The sequence below is a fragment of the Salmo trutta genome, unplaced genomic scaffold (genome assembly GCF_901001165.1).
Source record: "Salmo trutta unplaced genomic scaffold, fSalTru1.1, whole genome shotgun sequence".
NCBI classification, from domain to species: Eukaryota; Metazoa; Chordata; class Actinopteri; order Salmoniformes; family Salmonidae; genus Salmo; species Salmo trutta.
This window is the reverse complement of record NW_021822813.1, coordinates 29,339-55,511: the sequence shown is the minus strand read 5'-3', so window position 1 is coordinate 55,511 and position 26,173 is coordinate 29,339. Positions and strand designations below refer to the sequence as shown.

The 26,173-nt window shown below is 44.1% G+C and overlaps 1 pseudogene; it reads left to right on the top strand.

The window, feature by feature from the left end:
• LOC115185003 (histone-lysine N-methyltransferase PRDM9-like) overlaps window positions 1-17,733 on the top strand; it is a 34,073-nt pseudogene extending 16,340 nt beyond the window's left edge.
• The last annotated feature ends 8,440 nt before the right edge of the window (window positions 17,734-26,173 follow it).

The following is a 26,173-nucleotide window of genomic DNA, read 5'->3' as shown; positions in this document are numbered from 1 at the left end:
TAAGCAATTTGAATTTGTGGTCTGTATATTTTATCATTTAATTCAGGATACCATCAATACCAGAGGCCTTTTTGGGTTGGAGGTTTTGTATTTTGTCCTGTAGTTCACTCAATGTAATTGGAGAATCCAGTGGGTTCTGGTAGGGCTGTTATACAGCGTTGATATCATCTGTAATTCTGATGAGGGCTGTTATACAGGGGTGATATCATCTGTAGTTCTGATTGGGGCTGTTATACAGGGGTGATATCATCTGTAGTTCTGATAAGGGCTGTTATCCTGTTTGGGATAGGGGGCAGTATTTTCACAGCCGGATAAAAAATGTACCCAATTTAATCTGGTTATTACTCCTGCCCAGAAACTAGAATATGCATATAATTAGTAGATTTGGATAGAAAACACCCTAAAGTTTCTAAAACTGTTTGAATGGTGTCTGTGAGTATAACAGAACTCATATGGCAGGCCAAAACCTGAGAAGATTCTATATGGGAAGTGCCCTGTCTGACCATTTCTTGGCCTTCTGTAGCCTCTTTATCGAAAATACAGGATCTCTGCAGTAACGTGACATTTTCTAAGGCTTTCATTGGCTCTCAGAAGGCGCCAGAACGTTGAATGATAACTCTGCAGTCTCTGGGCGAAAAACAGCAGGGGTTTTGGTGAGTGGTACTTCTGAGAACAATGACACTGGCTGCGCGCGTGCATGTGATGACTCCATTTTCTTATTTCAGTGTTTGAACGGATACAACGTCTCCCGGTTGGAATATTATCGCTATTTTACGAGAAAAATTGCAAAAAATTTGATTTTAAACAGCGTTTGACATGCTTCGAAGTACGGTAATGGAATATTTTGAAATTTTTTGTCACGAAATGCGCCGGCGCGTCACCCTTCGGATAGTGTCTTGAACGCACGAACAAAACGGCGGTATTTGGATATAACTATGGATTATTTGGAACCAAAACAACATTGGGTGTTGAAGTAGAAGTCCTGGGAGTGCATTCTGACAAAGAACAGCAAAGGTTATCAAATTTTTCTTATAGTAAATCTGAGTTTGGTGAGTGCCAAAGTTGGTGGGTGTCAAAATAGCTAGCCATGATGGCCGGGCTATCTACTCAGAATATTGCAAAATGTGCTTTCAACGAAAAGCTATTTAAATATCGGACACTGCGATTGCATAAAGGAGTTCTGTATCTATAATTCTTAAAACAATTGTTATGTTTTTTGTCAACGTTTATCGTGAGTAATTTAGTAAATTCACCGGAAGTTTTCGGTGGGTATGCTAGTTTTGAACAAAACATGCTAATGTAAAAAGCAGTTTTTTTTATATAAATATGAACTTGATTGAACAAAACATGCATGTATTGTATAACATAAAGTCCTAGGAGTGTCATCTGAAGAAGATCATCAAAGGTTAGTGCTGCATTTAGCTGTGGTTTTCTTTTTTGTGACATATATGCTAGCTTGAAACATGGGTGTGTGATTATTTCTGCCTGGGTACTCTCCTGACATAATCTAATGTTTTGATTTTGTTGTAAAGCCTTTTTGAAATCGGACAATGTGGTTAGATAAAGGAGATTCTTGTCTTTAAAATGGTGTAAAATAGTCATATGTTTGAAAAATTGAAGTTTTTGCATTTTTTAGGTATTTGTAATTCGCGCCATTCTATACCATTGGATATTGGTGAGGCATTCCGCTAGCGGAATGTCTGTCCCTAACAGGTTTTGAACAGGGGTGATATCATCTGTAGTTCTGATGAGGGCTGTTATACAGGGGTGATATCATCTGTAGTTCTGATTGGGGCTGTTATACAAGGGTGATATCATCTGTAGTTCTGGTGAGGGATGTTATACAGGGGTGATATCATCTGTAGTTCTGATTGGGGCTGTTATACAGGGGTGAAATCATCTGTAGTTCTGGTGAGGGCTGTTATACAGGGGTGATATCATCTGTAGTTCTGGTGAGGGATGTTATACAGGGGTGATATCATCTGTAGTTCTGATTGGGGCTGTTATACAGGGGTGATATCATCTGTAGTTCTGGTGAGGGCTGTTATACAGGGGTGATATCATCTTTAGTTCTGATGGGGGCTGTTATACAGGGCTGATATCATCTGTAGTTCTGATGGGGGCTGTTATACAGGGGTGATATCATCTGTAGTTCTGATGGGGGCTGTTATACAGGGGTGATATCAAATCAAATCAAATTTATTTATATAGCCCTTCGTACATCAGCTGAAATCTCAAAGTGCTGTACAGAAACCCAGCCTAAAACCCCAAACAGCAAGCAATGCATGTGAAAGAAGCACGGTGGCTGGGAAAAACTCCCTAGGAAAAACTCCTGAGAAAGGCCAAAAACCTAGGAAGAAACCTAGAGAGGAACCAGGCTATGAGGGGTGGCCAGTCCTCTTCTGGCTGTGCCGGGTGGATATTATAACAGAACATGGTCAAGATGTTAAAATGTTCGTAAATGACCAGCATGGTCAAATAATAATAATCATAGTAGTTGTCGAGGGTGCAACAAGCACGTCCGGTGAACAGGTCAGGGTTCCGTAGCCGCAGGCAGAACAGTTGAAACTGGAGCAGCAGCATGGCCAGGTGGACTGGGGACAGCAAGGAGTCATCATGCCAGGTAGTCCTGAGGCATGGTCCTAGGGCTCAGGTCCTCCGAGAGAAAGAAAGAAAGAAAGAGAGAAAGAGAGAGAGAATTAGAGAGAGCATATTTACATTCACACAGGACACCGGATAAGACAAGAGAATACTCCAGATGTAACAGACTGACCCTAGCCCCCCGACACATAAACTACTGCAGCATAAATACTGGAGGCTGAGACAGGAGGGATCAGAAGACACTGTGGCCCCATCCAATGATACCCCCGGACAGGGCCAAACAGGCAGGATATAACCCCACCCACTTTGCCAAAGCACAGCCCCCACACCACTAGAGGGATATCTACAACCACCAACTTACCGTCCGAAGACAAGGCCGAGTATAGCCCACAAAGATCTCCGCCACGGCACAACCCAAGGGGGGGGCGCCAACCCAGACAGGAAGACCACGTCAGTGGCTCAACCTACTCAAGTGACGCACCCCTCCCATGGACGGCATGGAAGAACACCAGTAAGTCAGTGACTCAGCCCCTGTAAAAGGGTTAGAGGCAGAGAATCCCAGTGGGAAGAGGGGAACCGACAAGGCAGAGACAGCAAGGGTGGTTCGTTTCTCCAGCCTTTCCGTTCACCTTCACACTCCTGGGCCAGACTATACTTAATCATAGGACCTACTGAAGACATAAGTCTTCAGTAAAGACTTAAAGGTTGAGACTGAGTCTGCGTCTCTCACATGGGTAGGCAGACCATTCCATAAAAATGGAGCTCTATAGGAGAAAGCCCTACCTCCAGCCGTTTGCTTAGAAATTCTAGGGACAATTAGGAGGCCTGCATCTTGTGACCGTAGCGTACGTGTAGGTATGTACGGCAGGACCAAATCGGAAAGATAGGTAGGAGCAAGCCCATGTAATGCTTTGTAGGTTAGCAGTAAAACCTTGAAATCAGCCCTTGCCTTAACAGGAAGCCAGTGTAGGGAGGCTAGCACTGGAGTAATATGATCAAATTTTTTGGTTCTAGTCAGGATTCTAGCAGCCGTATTTAGCACTAACTGAAGTTTGTTTAGTGCTTTATCCGGGTAGCCGGAAAGTAGAGCATTGCAGTAGTCGAGCCTAGAAGTAACAAAAGCATGGATTAATTTTTCTGCGTCATTTTTGGACAGAAAGTTTCTGATTTTTGCAATGTTACGTAGATGGAAAAAAGCTGTCCTTGAAGCAGTCTTGATATGTTCTTCAAAAGAGAGATCAGGGTCCAGAGTAACGCCGAGGTCCTTCACAGTTTTATTTGAGACGACTGTACAACCATCCAGATTAATTGTCAGATTCAACAGAAGATCTCTTTGTTTCTTGGGACCTAGGACAAGCATCTCTGTTTTGTCCGAGTTTAAAAGTAGAAAATTTGCAGCCATCCACTTCCTTATGTCTGAAACACAGGCTTCTAGCGAGGGCAATTTTGGGGCTTCACCATGTTTCATTGAAATGTACAGCTGTGTGTCGTCCGCATAGCAGTGAAATTTAACATTATGTTTTCGAATGACATCCCCAAGAGGTAAAATATATAGTGAAAACAATAGTGGTCCTAGAACGGAACCTTGAGGAACACCGAAATTTACAATTGATTTGTCAGAGGACGAACCATTCACAGAGACAAACTGATATCTTTCCGACAGATAAGATCTAAACCAGGCCAGAACTTGTCCATGTAGACCAATTTGGGTTTCCAATCTCTCCAAAAGAATGTGGTGATCGATGGTATCAAAAGCGGCACTAAGATCTAGGAGCATGAGGACAGATGCAGAGCCTCGGTCTGACGTCATTAAAAGGTCATTTACCACCTTCACAAGTGCAGTCTCAGTGCTATGATGGGGTCTAAAACCAGACTGAAGCGTTTCGTATACATTGTTTGTCTTCAGGAAGGCAGTGAGTTGCTGCGCAACAACTTTTTAAATTTTTTTTGAGAGGAATGGAAGATTCGATATAGGCCGATAGTTTTTTATAATTTCTGGGTCAAGATTCGGCTTTTTCAAGAGAGGCTTTATTACTGCCACTTTTAGTGAGCTTGGTACACATCCGGTGGATAGAGAGCCGTTTATTATGTTCAACATAGGAGGGCCAAGCACAGGAAGCAGCTCTTTCAGTAGTTTAGTTGGAATAGGGTCCAGTATGCAGCTTGAGGGTTTGGAGGCCATGATTATTTTCATCATTATGTCAAGAGATATAGTACTAAAACACTTTAGTATCTCCCTTGATCCTAGGTCCTGGCAGAGTTGTGCAGACTCAGGACAATGGAGCCCTGGAGGAATACCCAGATTTAAAGAGGAGTCCGTAATTTGCTTTCTAATGATCATAATCTTTTCCTCAAAGAAGTTCATAAATTTATTACTGCTGAAGTGAAAGCCATCCTCCATTTGCGAATGCTGCTTTTTAGTTAACTTTGCGACAGTGTCAAAAAGAAATTTCGGATTGTTCTTATTTTCCTCAATTAAGTTGGAAAAATAGGATGATCGTGCAGCAGTGAGGGCTCTTCGATACTGCACGGTACTGTCTTTCCAAGCTAGTCGGAAGACTTCCAGTTTAGTGTGGCGCCATTTCCGTTCCAATTTTCTGGAAGCTTGCTTCAGAGCTCGTGTATTTTCTGTATACCAGGGAGCTAGTTTCTTATGACAGATGTTTTTAATTTTTAGGGGTGCAACTGCATCTAGGGTATTGCGCAAGGTTAAATTGAGTTCCTCGGTTAGGTGGTTAACTGATTCTTGTCCTCTGACGTCCTTGGGTAGGCAGAGGGAGTCTGGAAGGGCATCAAGGAATCTTTGGGTTGTCTGAGAATTTATAGCACGACTTTTAATCTTCCTTGGTTGGGGTCTGAGCAGATTATTTGTTGCAATTGTAAACGCAATAAAATGGTGGTCCGATAATCCAGGATTATGAGGAAAAACATTAAGATCCACAACTTTTATTCCATGGGACAAAACTAGGTCCAGAGTATGACTGTGGCAGTGAGTAGGTCCAGAGACATGTTGGACAAAACCCACTGAGTCGATGATGGCTCCGAAAGCCTTTTGGAGTGGGTCTGTGGACTTTTCCATGTGAATGTTAAAGTCATCAAAAATTAGAATATTATCTGCTATGACTACAAGATCCGATAGGAATTCAGGGAACTCAGTAAGGAACACTGCATATGGCCCAGGAGGCCTGTAAACAGTAGCTATAAAAAGTGATTGAGTAGGCTGCATAGATTTCATGACTAGAAGCTCAAAAGACGAAAACGTCATTGTTTTTTTTTTTGTAAATTGAAATTTGCTATCGTAAATGTTAGCAACACCTCCGCCTTTATCATCTGTAGTTCTGATGAGGGCTGTTATACAGGGGTGATATCATCTGTAGTTCTGATTGGGGCTGTTATACAGGGGTGATATCATCTGTAGTTCTGGTGAGGGATGTTATACAGGGGTGATATCATCTGTAGTTCTGATTGGGGCTGTTATACAGGGGTGATATCATCTGTAGTTCTGGTGAGGGCTGTTATACAGGGGTGATATCATCTTTAGTTCTGATGGGGGCTGTTATACAGGGGTGATATCATCTGTAGTTCTGATGAGGGCTGTTATACAGGGGTGATATCATCTGTAGTTCTGATGGGGGCTGTTATACAGGGGTGATATCATCTGTAGTTCTGGTGAGGGCTGTTATACAGGGGTGATATCATCTGTAGTTCTGATGGGGGCTGTTATACAGGGGTAATATCATCTGTAGTTCTGGTGAGGGCTGTTATACAGGGGTGATATCATCTGTAGTTCTGATGAGGGCTGTTATACAGGGGTGATATCATCTGTAGTTCTGGTGAGGGCTGTTATACAGGGGTGATATCATCTTTAGTTCTGATGGGGGCTGTTATACAGGGGTGATATCATCTGTAGTTCTGATGAGGGCTGTTATACAGGGGTGATATCATCTGTAGTTCTGATGGGGGCTGTTATACAGGGGTGATATCATCTGTAGTTCTGGTGAGGGCTGTTATACAGGGGTGATATCATCTGTAGTTCTGATGGGGGCTGTTATACAGGGGTGATATCATCTGTAGTTCTGGTGAGGGCTGTTATACAGGGGTAATATCATCTGTAGTTCTGGTGGGGGTCGTTATACAGGGGTGATATCATCTGTAGTTCTGATGGGGGTCGTTATACAGGGGAAATATCATCTGTAGTTCTGGTGAGGTCTCTTATACAGGTGTGATATCATCTGTAGTTCTGGTGGGGGTTGTTATACAGGGTTGATATCATCTGTAGTTCTGATGAGGGTTGTTATACAGGGGTGATATCATCTGTAGTTCTGGTGGGGGTCGTTATACAGGGGTGATATCATCTGTAGTTTTGGATGGATGCTTTCTAGCCTTTCAGTATCCACTCACCCAGAGCCAATTGGGCTATTTAGGGGCATCTAGTGGTGTAAAATAAACATAATTTGAACCACTAAAGTATTTTTGGGGGTATCTGTACTTTACTTTACTATTTATATTTACTTTACTCCACTATATTCCTAAAGAAAATAATGTACTTTTTACTCCATACATTTTCTCTGACACCCAAAAGTACTTGGTACATTTCAAATGCTTAGCAGGACAGGAAAATGGTCCAATTCACACACTTATCAAGAGAACTTCCCTGGTCATCACTACTGTCTCTGATCTGGCGGACTCATTAAACACAAATGTTTTGTTTGTAAATTATGTTTGAGTGTTGGAGTGTGCGCCCTGGCTATCCGTAAATAAAAAATATAATTAAATGGTGCCATCTGGTTTGCCTAATATTCAGTAAGGGAAAAAAGTATTTGATCCCCTGCTTATTTTGTACGTTTGCCCACTGACAAAGAAAGGATCCGTCTATAATTTTAATGGTAGGTTTATATGAACAGTGAGAGACAGAATAACAACAACAAAATCCAGAAAAACGCATCTCAAAAATGTTATAAATTGATTTGCATTTTAATGAGGGAAATAAGTATTTGACCCCCTCTCAATCAGAAAGATTTCTGCCTCCCAGGTGTCTTTTATACAGGTAACGAGCTGAGATTAGGAGCACACTCTTAAACGGTGTGCTCCTAACCGCAGCTTGTTTCCTGTATAAAAGACACCTGTCCACAGAAGCACCTTCCCTGACAATCTTTCTCACACTAACACCCTTCCTACCTGTAGTACCTCAGCCTACCAGAGGGGGTGGCACAGCACAAGAAAACGCTACCCCATTCACATTTTATTTATTTTTATTTCACTTTTATTTAACCAGGTAGGCCAGTTGAGAACAAGTTCTCATTTACAACTGCGACCTGGCCAAAATAAAGCAACGCAGTTCGACAAAAACAACAACACAGAGTTACACATGGGATAAACAAACGTACAATCAATAACACAATAGAAAATCTGTATACAGTGTGTGCAAATTAAGGAGGTAAGGCAATAAATAGGCCATAGTGGCAAAGTAATTACAATTTAGCAATTAACACTGGAGTGATAGATGTGCAGATGAGGATGTGGAAGTAGAGACACTGGTGTGCAGAAAAAACAAATATGGGGATGAGGTAGGTATTAGGTTGGATGGTGTTACGTTCATTGATGGAAGGATTGGACCAAGGTGCAGCGTGGTAGCCATACATTTTAATTTATTAAATGAACACCGAAACAAAAACACATACAAACAAAAACGTAACGTTCAGTAGGGCATACAGCACAGTACCAAAAACAAGATCCCACAAACTAAAGGTGGAAAAAGGCTGCCTAAGTATGATCCCCAATCAGAGACAACGGTCATGAACTTCAGAGTCGCCGTTGATCCTCCCTCGCTGCCTGTGATTGAGAACCATACCCGGCCAACAAAGAAATAGAAAACATAGATTGCCCACCTTAGTCACACCCTGACCTGAAATAGAGAATAAAAGGGATCTCTAAGGTCAAGGCGTGACAGTACCCCCCACCCCCCCAAAGGTGCAGACTCCGGCCACAAAACCTGACTCTATAGGGGAGGGTCCGAGTGGGCATCTAGCCTCTGTGGTGGCTCCGGTGCGGGACGTAGACCCCGCTCCACTCGCGGATCCGCCATCTTCAGTGGCGACTCTGGTGCAGGGATCGTCGCCGGAAGTTACGGACCGTGGATCGTCGCCGGAGGAACCGGACCGTGGATCGTCGCCGGAGGAACCGGACCGTGGATCATCGCCGGAGACTCCGGACCGTAGATCGTCGCCGGGGACTCCGGACCGTAGATCGCCGCAGAATGTTCCGGACTGGGAACCCCCGCTGGAGGCTCTGGACCGCCGACCGTCGCTGGAGACTCTGGACCGCCGACCGTCGCTGGAGGCTCTGAACCGCCGACTGTCGCTGGAGACTCTGGACTGCAGACCGTCGCTGGAGGCTCCGGGCCATGGATCGTCACTGGAGGCTCCGGGCCATGGATCATCACTGGAGGCTTCGTGCCATGGATCATCACTGGAGGCTTTGTGCTATGGATCATCACTGGAGGCTTCGGCCATGGATCGTCACTGGAGGCTTCGGGCCGTGGACCGTCTCAAGAGGTTCCGGACTGTGGACCGTCTCAAGAGGTTCCGGACTGTGGACCGTCTCAAGAGGTTCCGGACTGTGGACCGTCTCAGGAGGTTCCGGACCATGGACCGTCTCAGGAGGTTCCGGACTGTAAGCCGTCTCAGGAGGTTACGGACTGTGGGCCGTCTCAGGAGGTTTCGGACTGTGGACCGTCTCAGGAAGTTCCGGACTGTGGACCTGATAAGAGAATTATCTAATAAAGGTAAATGAATCAATAAACCATGATGAATTATTAGTCATACAGAATGGTTAATGAATAATCAATGTAATGATCAATGTAGGGATAGATAAGTTTGATTAGTTCTGGAAAGTCCAGGAACCATGGGATAGGGAAAGAAATGTGTATATGCAATTACGAGGGACACCAGGAGACAGATGGTCCTGGGAGTAAAAGCTTCAAAGCATTTCTAACCTTGAGGGAAAGGAACAGGCGAGCTCGGGAGAGTGATAAAGAGTGTGAGAAGTTTGTGGGGGAAGCAGGTCACCAACAGTGTGTGTAAATGCATGTGCGTAAGAAAGCAAGAACTATATAATGACTGTTTTGTTATCCTGACCTGAGAACGTTCTCTGAATAAAGCTACAGATACCTTTTGCAGAAAGCTGAGTCCTTGCCTAATTATTTTAACCCATTGTCTTACAAACCTTGGGCATTAGTCAAGGCGAATTGATTATTGATTATTATCATCAAAGATATAAAATTCCTTTAACAGGACCGTATCAGGAGGTTCCGGACTGTGGACTGTCGTTGGAGGTTCCGGACTGTGAAACATCGCCGGAAGCTCTGGACTGGGAACTGTCGTCGGATGCTCTGGACTGGGAATTCTCGCCGGAAGCTCTGGACATTGGTACTGTCGCTGGTAGCTCTGGACTGGGTACTGTCGCCGGAAGCTCTGGACTGTGAAGATGCACTGGAGGCCTGGTGCGTGGAGCCGGGACAGGTGGCACCAGACTGGTGACACGCACCTCAGGGCGAGTGCGGGGGGCAGGCACAGGACGTACCTGACTGGGGACACGCACTTCAGGAAGAGTGCGAGGAGCAGGCACAGGACGTACTGGGCTGTGGAGGCGCACTGGAGACCTGGTGCGTAGAACCGGTGCAGGATATACTGGACCATGGAGGCACACTGGAGGTCTGGAGCGTAGAGCTGGCACAACCCGTCCTGGCTGGATACTCACTTTAGCCCGGCAAGTGCGGGGCGCTGGCACAGGACTGTGAAGGGGCACTGGCGACACAGTGCGTAGAGCTGGCGCAGGATATCCTGGACCGAGGAGGCATACTGGAGACCAGGAGCGCTGAGCCGGCACAACCCGTCCTGGCTGGATGCTCACTTTCACACGGCAAGTGCGAGGAGCTGGCACAGAACGCACCGGGTTGTGGATGCGCACTGGAAACACATTGCGTATCTCCGCAAAACATGGTGCCTGACTGGTCACACGCTCCTTAAAGCGAGTGCGGGGAGTTGGCTCTGGTCTGAAACCTGGCTCCGCCAACCACCCCGTGTGCCCCCCCCCCCCCCCAAAAAAAATTGGGGGCTGCCTCTCGGGCTTCCGTCGTGGTCATGAACTTCAGAGTCGCCGTTGATCCTCCCTCGCTGCCTCCGTCTGCTCCCATGGAAGGCGATCCATTCCTGCCTGGATCTCTTCCCACGTCCAGGAATCCTTTCCGTCCAAGATATCTTCCCATGTCCAGGATGTCTGTTTCTCCTGGCCACGCTGCTTGGTCCCTTTGTGGTGGGATCTTCTGTTACGTTCGTTGATGGAAGGATTAGACCAAGGTGCAGCGTGGTAGCCATACATTTTAATTTATTAAATGAACACCGAAACAAAAACAAATACAAACGAAAACGTAACATTCAGTAGGGCATGCAGCACAGTACCAAAAACAAGATCCCACAAACTAAAGGTGGAAAAAGGCTGCCTAAAGTATGATCCCCAATCAGAGACAACGATAGACAGCTCCCTGAGAACCATACCCGGCCAACAAAGAAATAGAAAACATAGATTGCCCACCCTAGTCACACCCTGACCTAACCAAATAGAGAATAAAAGGGATCTCTAAGGTCAGGGCGTGACAGATGGGCTATTTACAGATGGGCTGTGTACAGCTGCAGCGATCGGTAAGCTGCTCTGACAGCCGATGCTTGAAGTTAGTGAGGGAGATATAAGTCTCCAACTTCAGTGATTTTTGCAATTCGTTCCAGTCATTGGCAGCAGAGAACTGGAAGGAGAGGGTCCAAAGGAGGTGTTGGCTTTGGGGATGACCAGTGAAATATACCTGCTTGAGCGCGTGCTACGGGTGGGTATTGCTATGGTGACCAGTGAGCTGAGATAAGGCGGAGCTTAACCTAGCAAAGATTTATAGATCACCAGATTACACTGCCCCAATTCACATCACAGCACCAGATTGCACGGCCCCCATTCACATCACAGCACCAGATTACACTGCCCCCATTCACATCACAGCACCAGATTACATAGCCCCCATTCACATCACAGTACCAGATTACACAGCCCCGATTCACATCAGAGCACTAGATTACACGCCCCCCAATCAAATCTAATTTTATTTGTCACATGCGCCGAATACAACAAGTGTAGACTTTACCGTGAAATGTTAATTTATAAACCCTTAACCAAAAGTGCAGTTCAAGAAGAAGAAAATATTTTCCAGGTAGACTAAAATAAAAAGAAATAATAAAAGTAACACAATAAGAATAACAATAATGAGTCAGTGTGCAGGGGTTCAGGCTAGTTGAGGTAATCTGTACATGTAGGTGGGGGCGAAGTGACTATGCATAGGTAAGAAAAGGGCTGATGAAGGCATTTCATCCCTGTATACTTCCGTATTCCTCCCATCGCTCCCTGTCCGACCCAGGCTCACCACAGGCTTAATTGGGGCCTGTATCATAACCCGGGCCCCCGGGGGACACTCTAATGAATACAGACTATAATTAATGCAATGCTGACGGATATTGCCTTTTTGCCTACAGGGCTGGGCTCTTACACCAACTTCTCATCACTTTCTCTCTCTTTGACTCTCCTTGCTCTCTACCTTTCTCTCTATCCCTCATTTTGTATGTTTTGTGCCTGTGTGTGTGTGGTAGGTGGGCGCTGTGGAAGTGAAGACAAGAGCTATCCATCCAGCCTACCAACCTACTGCCACACCTGATGGATACACCCTGTACAGGCAGGCCTCTCTCTCTCTCTCTCTCTCTCTCTCTCTCTCTCTCTCTCTCTCTCTCTCTCTCTCTCTCTCTCTCTCTCTCTCTCTCTCTCTCCTCTCTCTCTCTCTCTCTCTCTCTCTCTCTCTCTCTCTCTCTCTCTCTCTCTCTCTCTCTCTCTCTCTCTCTCTCTCTCTCTCTCTCTCTCTCTCTCTCCACTCCTCCCTCCCCCTCCCTGTGTTTGTCTGGGGACGACAGGTAGCCAAGTGGTTTTAAGAGTGTTGGGTCAGTAACCAGAAGGTCTCTGGTTCAAATCCCTGAGCAGGCAATGTGGGAAAATCTGCTGTTCTGCCCTTGAGCAAGACAGTTAACAACTGAGTCGACTCCAAAATAATAGATTCCTTGCCAGTCGACACCAGGGTGTCAACTCCCATTTCTGGGTGTCAAGCTTCGATTTCTTTAGGAAGGAAACTATTTTCTGTAGTCTATTTAGACAACACAAACTCTTGCATTTTACAACAAAGGAAGAGCGAGGTAGCATGAGAGAGAGATGGAAGGGGCATTAGCCAGGCATTTGTAGGCATCTCGGCCACCAGGCAGACAGTCAGAACCGTGCATCGGTAATCAAAAGATATAGGCTATATGCAATGCTGTATTTCGCAATATCTTGGCTTGCAATGTCTCGTTCAAGTTCACTAAAGTAAGGGCTATCAATGAGTAGGCTGAGCTATTCTACATGCAACAGACCGAAGACCAAACACACACTAGCGTTTTCATAGTCTCTCGGGGCAAGCCGAGAGACAGTCAGAACCGTGCACATGGGCTCTATCTTGGTAATATGTATCTAGTGCAAATACGGTTCAGCTGCTCAAATCAGCAGGATGGGGGGCATTGTTATTAGGAAGGACGTCTACCACGGATGGATCACTAAAATAATGATTATGATCACACTTCATCACATCATCAATTTAAATATTATGGGGAGACCTTTGGCTGCCAAGCACAAGTTATCAGTGTAGCCTATTATCGTCTAGACATGATGTTGAAAATATATTCACGCCTACAATAAAATCCTCCAGGGTCAATTCAATTGTTGGAGGTAGGAACACAAGCATTGAATTACAACAAATTAAGAATTACAGGGGGCAGTTTGGAAAACTAATACTGTGTGAAAATCATCTGGAATAACGCACATGCTTGGATAATAATTACAAAACCAACGTCTCTAGTAATATCCGTCCGAATAGGGCTATAACGTAACAAATAATAGGCTTATCACAGCATCATCTCATGGGAGCCGTCAAAGCAGAGCACAGCAGAAATATCCATGACAAATTATAGTTCCTACATTTCACCCCCTATATTCAAACAAAATACACATTTTATAGGCAAATGGTCAGCATCATGCCCATGTCAGTCCTCAAGAACGTAAACGCAGTATTCCTAGTTGGACTCTGCAATGTTGGGGTGGTTGTGCGTGTGTGTGGGCATTCGCTTCAGCATGTTCTGAGAGTCGAACAAGAGTCAACTCCAATGAATCCAACCACTGAAGTCGGAGTCGACTCCAGAAATCCCGGCATCATGCACCACTAGGGGAAACTGGGCAGAGAGAGTTTAGTCAGTGATTTTCAACCCTCTTTCCCGCGGTTGTATGTTTGGCGCCAGAAGTTGTCTCGCGGTCCATTGGACGTGCTCAGTTGTTCTCACAATTTACCTCAGTTGAAAGTTTTTTCAAACAACGATTTCAAAAGGCAGGTAAATTTAGCTGGCTAGCAAGAATAACAGGCTCAACATTGTACAACATTGCTATGTTATCGGTTATATTGAGAATAATTTGTTAGCTCGGTAATGTAGCTAGGTATCAGGTAACAGAGACAGACAAGAATAGACTGTTAGAGTTTTATATGGTGATTTAAAACCCATTTGTTTCATTTGGCTTCCAGGCCTGTCTAAGAGAGAGTGGCTGGAAAGGCAGAAAGCAGAGCTGAACACATACAAGCGCAGCAGAAACCTGAGAGACAGACCAAGAATCACTTACACAGAGGAGGAGGTCCCCAAAGATGATCACTACCTCTGTGAGTCACTCTCTCAAGGAATAGAGACATTTCAAATGTCATATTATGTCTATATACAGTGTTTTTATGATGTACAAATAGTTAAAGTACCAAAGGGAAAGTAAATCAACATAAATATGGGTCGTATTTACAATGGTGTTTGTTCTTTACTGGTTGCCCTTTTCTTGTGGCAACAGGTCACACATCTTGCTGCTGTGATGGCACACTGTGGTATTTCACCCAATAGATATGGGAGTTTATCAAAATTGGATTTGTTTTCAAATTCTTTGTGGGTCTGTGTAATCTGAAGGAAATATGTCTCTCTAATATGGTCATACATTTTTGCAGGAGGTTAGGAAGTGCCACTCAGTTTCCACCTCATTTTGTGGGCAGTGTGCACATAGCCAGTCTTCTCTTGAGAGCCATGTCTGCATACGGTGGCCTTTCTCAAAAGTCTGTACATAGTCAGTCAGTGTTCAGGTATTCTGCCACTGTACTCTCTGTTTAAGACCAAATAGCATTCTAGTTTGCTCAGTTTTTTTGTTAATTCTTTCCAATGTGTCAAGTAATTATCTTTTTGTTTTCTCATGATTTGTTTGGGTCTAATTGTGTTGCTGTCCTTGGGCTCTGTGGAGTCTGTTTGTGGGGGTGCAGGTAGCCTAGGGGTTAGAGCATTGGGCAAGTAACTGAATCCCCGAGCTGACAAGGTAAAAATCTGTTGTTCTCCCCCTGAACAAGGCAGTTAACTGTTCCCCGGTAGGCAGTCATTGTAAATAAGAATTTGTTCTTAACTGACTTACCTAGTTAAATAAAAATACAATTGTGTTTGTGAACAGAGCCCTAGGACCAGCTTGCTTAGGGTTCATCTCTGTAGGTGGTTGTAGAATTTAACGCCTATTTTCTGGATTTTAGAGGGTATCTGCCTAATTCTGCTCTGCATTATTTGGTGTTTTACTCTGTATTTTTTATTTTTTTGCAGAATTCTGCATGCAGTCTCAGTTTGGTGTTTGTCCCACTTTATGAATTCTTGGTTGGTGAGCGAACCCCAGACCTCACAACCGTAAAGGACAATGGGTTCTATTACTGATTCAAATATTTTTAGCCAGATCCTAATTGGTATGTCAAATTTTATGTTCCTTTTGATGGCGTAGAAGGCCCTTTTTGCCTTGTCTCTCAGACCGTTCACAGCTTACCTGTGGCGCTGATGTTTAAGCTGAAGTATGTATAGTTTTTTGTGTGCTCTCTTTCTCTCAACCACACAGGTTTTTTACATTTTGAATGCATGTCTTCATCATCATCATCATAATAACTGACGTTTATTAACATGTTCTGTTTCTCTTTTTCTCTCCCAGACTGTGAGGACTGCAAGTCTTTCTTCATGGAGGAGTGTGGGATCCATGGTCCTCCCCTCTTCGTCCCTGACATCCCTGTCCCTCTAGGAGTCTCTGACAGGGCCAGACTCACCCTGCCGTCCGGCCTGGAGATCAGGACATCAAGCATCCCTGAAGCAGGACTAGGGGTGTTCAACCAAGGAAACACTGTGCCTGCAGGAGCCCACTAAAGAGAGCTCACAGACAAGGACCAAGCCATGGAGAGTGGCTACTCCTGGGTGGTGAGAGAAGTGTGTGTGTGTGTGTGTGTGTGTGTGTGTGTGTGTGTGTGTGTGTGTGTGTGTGTGTGTGTGTGTGTGTGTGTGTGTGTGTGTGTGTGTGTGTGTGTGTGTGTGTGTGTGCGCGTGTGCGTGCGCGTGTGGGCTGTGCTTACATTTTTTTCAACCTGATCAAAAGTGTAAATATGAATAGTTGTTTTCCTCAGATCTACAAGAGTAGACACTGGGACGACTATATCGATGCTGGGAGAGACACTCACTCCAACTGGATGAGGTGAGCAGCACTGAAATACAGAGGAAGTCTAACAGTCCTCTTCCTCCTTCTGTTTCTCTCTGTACCTACAGTGGTTCCTCAATTAAAAGTTTTGAGCTTTATGCCGAAACACTTTGTGGTAGCTGTTGGTAGATTGTGGTAAATTGCATCATTCCGCCATTGCGAGGAACCACTGCACCTACCTGTTTCATACTATATTTGATAGTTGATGACCTCAATCTCTTGTACATAATTAAGCCCCTAATGCTCTCTCTCTTTCTCTGTCTCTCCATCTCTTTCTCTCAGATATGTGAACTGTGCTCGTCATGAAGAACAGAATCTGGTGTCCTTCCAGTACAGAGGAGGGATTCTGTACCGCTGCTGGAGAGGAGTTGTTGGTTTGGTACGGAGAGGAGTACGCCAGAGACCTGGGCATTGTCTTCGACTACCTCTGGGACAAAAAGAGCTCTGCTAAAGGTTATTTCTCCCCTCTTCCTCCTCTCTCATCCCTCTCTCTCTGCCCTTACTTTGTCCTCCTCTGTTCACTCCTCTTACATTAATTTTCTTTTTACCTCCTATTACTTCATTTATACTCAGTAATACCCATTAATACTCCTTATTACTCCTTATTACTTCATTATTACCCATCAATACTCATTATTATGACAGTATTACTCAATAATACTCATGATTGCTGAATTATTTCTCATTAATACTCATTATTGCTCATTAATACTCATTATTACTAATAAACTCATCATTGATTTTAAATATATGTATTATCACACTGGTCCTGAGTTTTCTCTGTTCATGTCAAGTTGTCTGGAAGAATAATGATCATGAACGTTGTGATCTTGGTTTCTCTTCTTTTAATTACTCGCTCTTTCTCTCTCCCCTTCATCTCTCTCAGATGTGAACGCTGAGTCGTCCCAGTTCCAGATCTTCTCATGCTCTGGCTGTCCGTTCTCCTTCATCTCTCAGATCTTCCTCCAGAAGCACATAAAGAGATGTCACCATGATGAGTATGTCAGACTGTTGAGGAGTGGAGAGATCAGATCAGAGAATCTCATCTCCTTCAGCAGCTCACAGCACCATGGAACCACATTAAGTTCCTCCAACCCAGCTCCCACCAGGAAACAGAGGGAGACAGACAAGCCACGATCAAAACACTGCTCCCAGTGTGGGAAGAGTTTCACTACAGGGAGTAATCTCACCAGACACCAGCTCACTCAGTCGGGAGAGAAGCCGTTCCACTGCTCTCAGTGTGGGAAGAGTTTCACTACAGGGAGTCATCTCAGAACACACCAGCTCACTCACACAGGAGAGAAGCTGTTCCACTGCTCTTAGTGTGGGAAGAGTTTCAGTTAGTCAGGACATCTAAAGAGACACCAGTGTTGTAAAAAGAGTAAAGAAGTGGAACTTTAGATTCTCTTGACATTGGGACAGTGATGTAATAGAAGTGTAATGTTCCATCATGAAACATGACTGATGAGTCTTTCTATAGACACTGTTGAACTATTTGGATATAAATTATGATATTCATAAAACTGTCAACACTTTTTTAATTATCTGAAAGTACTGTGTCATTGTAATAGAATACGCATAAATGTATGAATCGTATTTTATAGTAGGAAAACAATGAAATCTTACATAAATGTATGTATATAAACATGAACTATTAAGAAAAGTATTTTTTAAACTGAAATGAATACTTCCCAAGTTATAAACATGACAAGGTTTTAATCCATTTTTATGTAATAATAACATTTATTTCTTTACTCTGGTGTCCATCTTGTGTATTTAGTGTCAGATATTAACAACTCACCCAGAGGATTCACTCTTCTCCTTCATCCTTATCATTCCATGAATTCACTGTTGATTTCCTGTTGATGATGATGATTTGCATTCTATAAGTACATTTAAACTTTGATGATCCATGTTTAATAATCTTTAGGTACTAGAAGATCCTCTTCAGCCCGCCAACACTTATTAACTGAGCAGGAATGGTCAAGGAACTGACTAGTTGCGTAACTCTGGATCTTGATAAAAGTCGTTTAATTTGACCATGAATTCAATTAATATCAATCATTTAATTACACCTTACAGTTATCTAAACTATTTCTAATTAAAAAAAACACTTGAATACCTACTGCAGGAGGGCTGCTGCTAAATGGTAGATTTGCATAAAATGTGTTTTTTTTCTCCCCCAAGTAATTCATTCCTTCAGTAAAAGTCCAGTCCTGTCACGATTCCTACCGACGGTGGCGCCCCCTCCTGCTCGGGTGGCGCTCGGCGGTCGTCGTCACCGGCCTATTAGCTACCACCGATTCCCTATTTGTTTTTCCCTTTTTTAATGTTTTCTCACCTGCCCTGAGTTAGTCATTAAGAGGGCTATTTAGTTCAGCTGGCCCGCTCCCTATTGTGCGGGATTGTCCTTCTGTGTGTCGACTGCGTTTTGTTCGACTGTGCTTGTCGATTGTATTTTCCCTGTTGTTGGGAGACCTTTTATTTTGTACATGTGGTTTTATTAAAATTACCACACAGTGTTCGCTGCTTCCTGCGCTTCTTTCCGCCACACCACAGACAAGCCGTTACAGAATCCCGCACAATAGGGAGCGGGCCAGCTGAACTAAATAGCCCTCCTAATGACTAACTCAGGGCAGGTGAGAAAACATAAAAAAAGGAAAAACAAAAAGGGAATCGGTGGCAGCTAATAGGCCGGTGACGACGACCGCCGAGCGCCACCCGAGCAGGAGGGGGCGCCACCGTCGGTAGGAATCGTGACAAGTCCCTGGATTCATAGTGTCTCTAAAGTAGGAGTGGTAATCTAGGACCAGGTCCAAAACTGGTCCCCTACTCCAGTGGTTCACAACTCCAGTCCTCCAGTATCCCCAACTGCAGTCAGTGGACTAAAGTGACTAGGCATCAGGATAGATAAGTTATTTGAGGTACAGGGCCTTCACATTTTGTTACGTTGCAGCCTTGTTCTGAAATTGATTTAATAAAATAAAAAATACTCAGCAATTTACACACAATACCCCATAATGACAAAGTGAAAACAGGTTTTATTTTTTTGTGTGCAAATGTACTAAAAATAAAAAACAGAAATACAGTATTTACATAAGCATTCAAACCCTTTGCTATGAGACTCGAAATTGAGCTCTGTTACATAATTTTTCCATTGATCATCCTTGAGATGTTTATATTACTTGATTGAAGTCCACCTGTGGTAAATTCAATTGATTGGATATGATTAGGAAAGGCACACACCTGTGTGTATAAGGTCACACCAAGCCATGAGGTCGAAGGAATTGTCTCTGAGACAGGATTGTGTCGAGGCACAGATCTGGGGAAGGGTACCAAAACATTTTTACAGCATTGAAGGTCCCCAAGAACACAGTGGCCTCCATCATTCTTAAATGGAGGAAGTTTGAAACCACCAAGACTCTTCCCGGCCAAACTGAAAAATCGGGGGAGAAGGGCCTTATTCAGGGAGGTGACCAAGAGATGGGGAAACCTTCCATAAGGACAACCAGCTCTACAGAACTCCACCAATCAGGCCTTTATGGTAGAGTGGCCAGATGGAAGACACTCCTCAGTAAAATGTTTGCCAAAAGGCACCTGAAGACTTAGACCATGAGAAACAAGATTCTCTGGTCTGATGAAACCAAGATTGAACTCTTTGGCCTGATTGCCAAGCATCACTTCTGGAGGAAAACTGGCACCATCCCTAGGGTGAAGCATGGTGGTGGCAGCATCATGCTGTGGGAATGTTTTTCAGCAGCAGGGACTGGGAGTAGTCAGGATCGAGGGAAAGTACAGAGAGATCCTTGATGAAAACCTGCTCCAGAGTGCTCACGACCTCAGACTGGGGTGACGTTTCACTTTCCAACAGGACAACGAACCTAAGCACACAGTCAAGACAACGCAGGAGTGGCTTCTTGACAAGTCTCTGAATGTCCTTGAGTGGCCCAGCCAGAGCTCGCACTTAAACCCGATTGAACATCTTTGGAGAGACCTGAAAATAGCTGTGCAGCAACGCTCCCCATCCAACCAGACAGAACTTGAGAGGATCTGCAGAAAAGAATGGGATGAACTCCCCAAAGCTTGTAGCATCATACCCAAGAAGACTCAAGGCTGTAATCGCTACCAAAGGTGCTTCAACAAAGTATTGAGTAAAGGGTCTGAATACTTACGTAAATGTCATATTTAAAAAAAATATATATTTTATAAATTAGCAAAAAAAAAAAAAAAAAAGCTGTTTTTACTCTGTCATTATAGGGTAGTGTGTGGATATTTATGAGGAAAAAAGCTATTTAATACATTTTAGAACACGTCTGTAACAAAATGTGGAGTCAAGGGGTCTCATTACGTTCCGAAGGAGATATATACATGAAGGCAGGTTATTAAAGTGACTAGGCATCAGGATAGATACTAATAAGGTATTTGCGGTAGATACAGTTGAAGTCAGAAGTTTACATACACTTAGGTTGGAGTCATTAAAACTAGTTTTTCAACCACTCCACAAATTTCTTGTTAACAAACTATAGTTTCGGTTAGGACATCTATTTTGTGCATGACACAAGTAATTTTTCCAACAATTGTTTACAGACAGATTATTTCACTTTTCTTCACTGTATCACAATTCCAGTGGGTCAGAAGTTTACATACACTAAGTTGACTGGGCCTTTAAACAGCTTGGAAAATTCCAGAAAATTATGTCATGGCTTTAGAAGCTTCTGATATGTCAATTAGCCTAATTTGAGTAAATTTGAGGTGTACCTGTGGATGTATTTCAAAGCCACTGCTCCAAAAACCACCATAAAAAAAGCCAGTCTACGGTTTGCAACTGCACATGGGGACAAAAATCGTACTTTTTGGAGAAATGTCCTCTGGTCTGATGAAACAAAAATAGTACTGTTTGGCCATAATGACCGTCGTTATGTTTGGAGGAAAAAGGGGGATGCTTGCAAGCCGAAGAACACCATCCCAACCGTGAAGCACAGGGGTGGCAGCATCATGTTGTGGGGGTGCTTTGCTGCAGGAGGGACTGGTGCACCTCACAAAATAGATGGCATCATGAGGGAGGAAAATTATGTGGATATATTGAAGCAACATCTCAAGACATCAGTCAGGAAGTTAAAGCTTGGTTGCAAATGGGTCTTCCAAATGGACAATGACCCCAAGCATAATTACAAAGTTGTGACAAAATGGCTTAAGGACAACAAAGTCAAGGTATTGGAGTGGCCATCACAAAGCCCTGACTTCAATCCTATAGAACATTTGTGGGCAGAACTGAAAAAGAGTGTGCAAGCAAGGAGGCCTACAAACCTGACTCAGTTACACCAGCTCTGTCAGGATGAATGGGCCAAAATTCACCCAATTTATTGTGGGAAGCTTGTGGAAGGCTACCCAAAATGTTTGACCCAAGTTAAACAATTTAAAGCAATGCTACCAAATACTAATTGAGTGTACGTAAACTTCTGACCCACTGGGAATGTGATGAAAGAAATAAAAGCTGAAATAAATCATTCTGACATTTCACATTCTTAAAATAAAGTGGTGATCCTAACTGACCTAAGACAGGGAATTTTTACTCTGATTAAATGTCAGGAATTATGAAAAACTGAGTTTAAATGTATTTGGCTAAGGTGTATGTAAACTTCCGACTTCAACTGTATGTACATGAAGGCAGGGTAAAGTGACTAGGCATCAGGATAGATAATAATACGTTATTTGAGGTAGATATATACATGAAGGTAGGGTAAAGTCACTAGGTATCAGGATAGATAATATAAGTTATTGCAAGTGTGTGTATTGTGTGTGTGTGTATTACATGGTAATGTGTGTGGTGCATCTGTTGGGGGCAACTCAAGGAGTTGGGAAAACCTTTCCTACTCTCATACAGGGCCCCGGTCCCCTACTCTCATACAGGGCCCTGGTCCCCTACTCTCATACAGGGCCCTGGTCCCCTACTCTCATACAGGGCCCTGGTGCTTTACTCTAATACAGGGCCCTGGTCTTTCTCAGGAGCTGAGGTTGCTAGGACTAGAATGAAGTTGCCCCCAAACACTGATCTAAGGTCTTCCCTGATAATAAAGGTTAGGTTTTAGGCAGGATATGCTGAGCCTAGATCAGTAACACCACCTAGTGGAAAATCATGACACACACACACACACATCCTGATTTGGCTCCTGTTCTGTGCCCATTTATCAAGCATCTGTCTAAGAGTTCCAGTGCTGATTTAGGAACAGTTTAGTCTTTTAGATCATCATGAATATGATTATGTGGACAGGGGGACTGTATATGGTATGCTAACTTACTTTCAAGATCTTATTTTTTTATTTGTCGTGTGTTTTTGTTCTACCTTGTTATTTTTAGTACCACATTGATATTGATTAATGCATTGTTGGGTTTAGAGCTTGCAAGAAAGGCATTTAAATGTACATGTGCACGTGACACTAAAATGTGAAAGTTGATACGTGATCCAAGATCAGAATTCTTACCGTGAGACGCTTAATACACACAGTATGGCCCCTGGTCAGGAATGGGTCCAGGGTAAGCCTGTATTGAGCCTGGGAGAGAGGGAACGGGAGATAGAGGGTAAAGAAAGGAGAGAGAGATGTAGTGAGAGCACAGAAAGAGGAATAGACAGAGAACCAGAGAGATGAGAGAGAGAGAGGAATGGACAGAGAACCAGAGAGATGAGAGAGAGAGAGAGGAACGGAAGGAGATCCAGAGAGATGAGAGAGAGGAATGGACAGAACCAGAGAGATGAGAGAGAGAGAGGAATGGACAGAGAACCAGAGAGAAAGGAATAGACAGAACCAGAGAGATGAGAGAAAGGAATAGACAGAGAACCAGAGAGAAGAGAGAGAGAGGAATAGACAGAGAACCAGAAATATGGGAGAGGATTGGACAGAGAACCAGTGAGATGAGAGAAAGGAATAGACAGAGAACCAGAAAGATGAGAGAGAGAGGAATAGACAGAGAACCAGAGAGATGAGCGAAAGAGAAATGGACAGAGAACCAGAGAGATGAGAGAGAGAAATGGACAGAGAACCAGAGAGATGAGAGAGAGAAATGGACAGAGAACCAGAGAGATGAGAGAGAGGAATGGACAGAGAACCAGAGAGATGAGAGAGAGAAATGGACAGAGAACCAGAGAGATGAGAGAGAGGAATGGACAGTGAAACAGAGAGAGGAATGGAAAGAGAACCAGAGAGAGGATTGGACAGAGAACCAGAGAGAGGAATGGACAGAAAACCAGATATATGAGAGAGAGGAATGGACAGAGAACCAGATATATGAGAGAGGGGAATGGAAAGAGAACCAGATATATGAGACAGAGGAATGGACAAAGAACAAGAGAGATGATAGAGAGAAGTAAGGACAGAGAACCAGAGATATTAGAGAGAACCAGAGAGATGAGAGAGAGAGGAATAGACAGAACCAGTAAGATGGGAGAGAGGATTGGACAGAGAACCAGAGAGAATAGAGAGAGGAATGGACAGAGAACCAGAGAGAAGAATGGACAGAGAACCAGAGAGAAGAATGGACAGAGAACCAGGGAGATGAGAGAGAGGCATGGCCAAGTAACAAGAAAGATGAGAGAGAGAGGAATGTTCAGAGAATCAGAGAGATGACAGAGAGGAATGGACAGCGAACCCGAGATGTGAGAGAGAGAAATTTACAGAACCAGAGAGATAGGAATGGACAGAGAACATGAGAGATGAGAGAGAGGAATAGACAGAGAACATGAGAGATGAGAGAGAGGAATGGAAAGAGAACCAGAGAGATGAGAGAGAGGAATGGAAAGAGGACCAGAGAGAGGAATGGACAGAGAACCAGAGAGATGATAGAGAGGAATGGAAAGAGAACCAAAGAGAGGATAGGACAGATAAAGAGTAAGATGGGAGAGAGGAATGGAAAGATGTAGAGAAATGAAAGAGAGGAATAGACAGAACCAGAAAGATGGGAGAGAGGATTGGACAGAGAACCAGAGAGATGAGAGAGGAATAGATAGAGAACCAGAGATATTAGAGGGAGGAATGGACAGAGTATCAGAGAGGTGAGAGAGAGGAATGGACAGAACCAGGGAGATGGGAGAGAGGAATAGACAGAGAACCAGAAAGATGAGAAGAGGAAGGCACAGAGAAACGGAGAGATGACAGAGAGGAATGAACAGAAAACCAGATAGATGAGAGAGAGGAATGGACAGGGAACCAGAGAGATGAGAGAGAGGAACGGAAAGATAACCAGAGAGATGAGAGAGAGGAATGGACAGAGAACCAGAGAGAACAATGGACAGAGAACCAGAGAGATGAGAGAGAGGAACGGAAAGATAACCAGATAGATGAGAGAGAGGATTGGACAGAGAACCAGAGAGATAAGAAAGAAAGGAACGGACAGAACCAGAGAGATGGGAAAGAGGAATGGACAGAACCAGAGAGATGATAGAGAGGAATGGACAGAACCAGAGAGATGAGAGAGAGGAATAGACAGTGAACCAGAGAGATGAGAGAGAGGAATAGACAGAACCAGAGAAATGATAGAGAGTAACAAGGTTTGAAAAGTAACAAGGAGTGCTAGTGTTGCTCCAGCAGGTCTGTCTGCTGAGCTGGCTTAGTGTCTCTACGTTGGTTGGATTAGACTGGTCTTTAGCAGAACACAGATACACAGGGCTGAGGTGTGTGTGTACCCTGTCCCATCTTGCCGTGGTTCATCTGAGTAGCGTCTGCCATTACTGCTGCGTCTGAGGTTTTCAGGCTACGTCTCTAATGGCACCCTATTTTCATGTTTTATTTGTTTAACCCTTATTTAACTAGGCAAGTCAGTTAAGAACAAATTCTTATTTACAATTACGGCCTAGGAACAGTGGGTTAAGCCTTGTTCAGTGGCAGAATGACAGATTTTTACCTTGTCAGCTTGGGGATTTGATCTAGCAACCTTTCGGTTACTGGCTCAATGGTCAAACCACTAGGCTACCTGCCGCCCCTATTCCCTACGTAGTGCACTACATTTGACCAGAGCCCAATGGGAGGTGAACAAAAATTGCGCACTACATATGGAATAGGATGCCATTTGAGACGTAACCTTAGACTGGCATTGTGTCATCATCATTTATCCCTATATTTAGACTGTATGAATCACAGCAAACCTCCTAGCATGATCACTCTCATTCAACCTTGTTGGTTTAGGATTTAACAGCAGGTTATGCAGTTAAATGAGATATGGAGGGAGAGGGGAGAGAGAGGGAGGGAGAGGGGAGAGAGAAGGAGGGAGAGTGGAGAGAGAGGGTAGAGATTGAGAATGATAGAGGGGGAGCAAGACAGAGCGAGTAACGGGAGAGAGCGGGGAGATAATGAGATGGATAGAGGGGAGAGAGAGAGAGGGACAGAAGGAGAGAGACAGAAACAGACAGTGAGGGTGGCTGGGAGACAGATAAGAGAGAGAGAGATTTAGCTACACAAATCAATTGTGTTTTGATGCAATGATATTGGAAAAGTGGGATCTCGTGAATGAAAATTCATGAGGGAGCGATGCGATTAGTTCACATTACCATAATCCTCTCCTTCTCTCTCTGCCTCTCCCTTTCTCTCTGCCACTCCCACCCCTCTCGATCTTCCTTTCTCCCTCCCTCTCTGTCTCTTTCTCTCTACCTCTCCCCCTCTCTCCTGTTCTCCCTCTCTCTGTCAATATCCCCCTCTCTCTCTGCCTCTCCCTCTCTCTCTGCCACTGTTGCCCCTCTCGATCTTCCTTTCTCCCTCCCTCTCTGTCTCCCTCTCTCTCTGCCACTCCCGCCCCTCTCAATCATCCTTTCTCCCTCCCTCTCTGTCGCTCTCTCTCTGCCTCTCCATCTCTCTCTGCCACTGTTGCCCCTCTCGATCTTCCTTTCTCCCTCCCTCTCTGT